A 1,417-nucleotide genomic window follows, 5' to 3' on the forward strand; every position below is an offset into this window, starting at 1 on the left:
TTTCGATAACCGGGACATAACCGAAAATGTTGCCGTTAAGTTACCGACACTTTAACGAACACTTAACCGGACATTGTAAGAACGGCCCTTAGTATTTGTTTCTTAACTGTATGATTTTCAGTATTATCATTACTACCAGTATCAAATAAAAACAATTTAAACATTGGGTGTTTGAAATTAATACCTATTTGAAGGAAAATATTTGAGTAGGTATATACAGGGTGATTGATTAAGCGTAAAACACTCATTATCTCAAAAAGTATTCACTTTTTTCAAATTTTTTTTTTTTCAAAATTTTTGATCTATGCTGCTCTAGAATTATATAATTTTTTTATATTTTTCACCCTTATATTTATTAGGTAAACCACCATCAACTTTTGATTTTCAAATGGCAACCCATACTAAAAATTTCATAATTTAGTAAGGCTTTTTTTCTCATGAAATATCACGTTTAATTACCCCAAAATACCCCACTATGTTGCACAGTTCTCCCCCACGCTAATAGCGCTACTGGTCATGATATTATTGATATACTTATCGCTTATAAAGACCAGAAGTTACAAGTAATAAATTCGATACCGAAGATATGGTGATAAATGATTATCAGTGTACCTACCTACTTCCTAAAATAACTTTTATTGTTAACATACATATTATAAGTAATCGCCAATTGGATTATTGGACTATCACGTCTTGACGTTAATCATATCAGCTGTTATTTGGGGCGTAGGTAAATTGAGTCCCAAATAAAATTACTGTTTTTCAGTACACTGATAATCATTTATCACCATATCTTCGGTATCGAATTTATTACTTGTAACTTCTGGTCTTTATAAGCGATAAGTATATCAATAATATCATGACCAGTAGCGCTATTAGCGTGGGGGAGAACTGTGCAACATAGTGAAGTATTTTGGGGCACAACTTAGGCTTAACTATCGTACTTACTGAATTGATTTGAATAGTTTATTATTTTTTACGCTGGAGCACAAGAATCCCAATTACTGCGGTCTGCAGTACTGACTAGGTATAACGCATTTACACACAAACACCTCTCAAAACACCCCAACTTTGAGGAGTTGTATCTCGTCAACGGATAAACGAAAAATGAAAATTTAAACGTGATAATTCATGAGAAAAAAAGCCTTACAAAATTATGAAATTTTTAGTATGGGTTGCCATTTGAAAATCAAAAGTTGATGGTGGTTTACCTAATAAATATAAGGGTGAAAAATATAAAAAAATTATATAATTCTAGAGCAGCATAGATCAAAAGTTTTGAAAAAAAAAAAAATTTGAAAAAAGTGAATACTTTTTGAGATAATGAGTGTTTTACGCTTAATTCAATCACCCTGTATACAGTCATTTTTTTTTGATTCGATAAGTTGCTTTATTATTTTATATTTTACTGCCTTTT

At 30.8% G+C, this 1,417-nt stretch overlaps 2 protein-coding genes across 40 annotated transcripts in view; one reads left to right on the plus strand and one right to left on the minus strand.

The window, feature by feature from the left end:
• Positions 1-1,417, plus strand: part of LOC100575370 (leucine-rich repeat and immunoglobulin-like domain-containing nogo receptor-interacting protein 2) — a 78,037-nt gene that overhangs the window by 25,855 nt on the left and 50,765 nt on the right. The gene's annotated exons all lie outside the window — the stretch shown is intronic.
• Positions 1-1,417, minus strand: part of LOC100572794 (leucine-rich repeat-containing protein 15) — a 12,819-nt gene that overhangs the window by 3,495 nt on the left and 7,907 nt on the right. The window lies entirely within an intron of this gene.

This window comes from Acyrthosiphon pisum, chromosome A2 (genome assembly GCF_005508785.2).
Source record: "Acyrthosiphon pisum isolate AL4f chromosome A2, pea_aphid_22Mar2018_4r6ur, whole genome shotgun sequence".
Classification (NCBI taxonomy): domain Eukaryota; kingdom Metazoa; phylum Arthropoda; class Insecta; order Hemiptera; family Aphididae; genus Acyrthosiphon; species Acyrthosiphon pisum.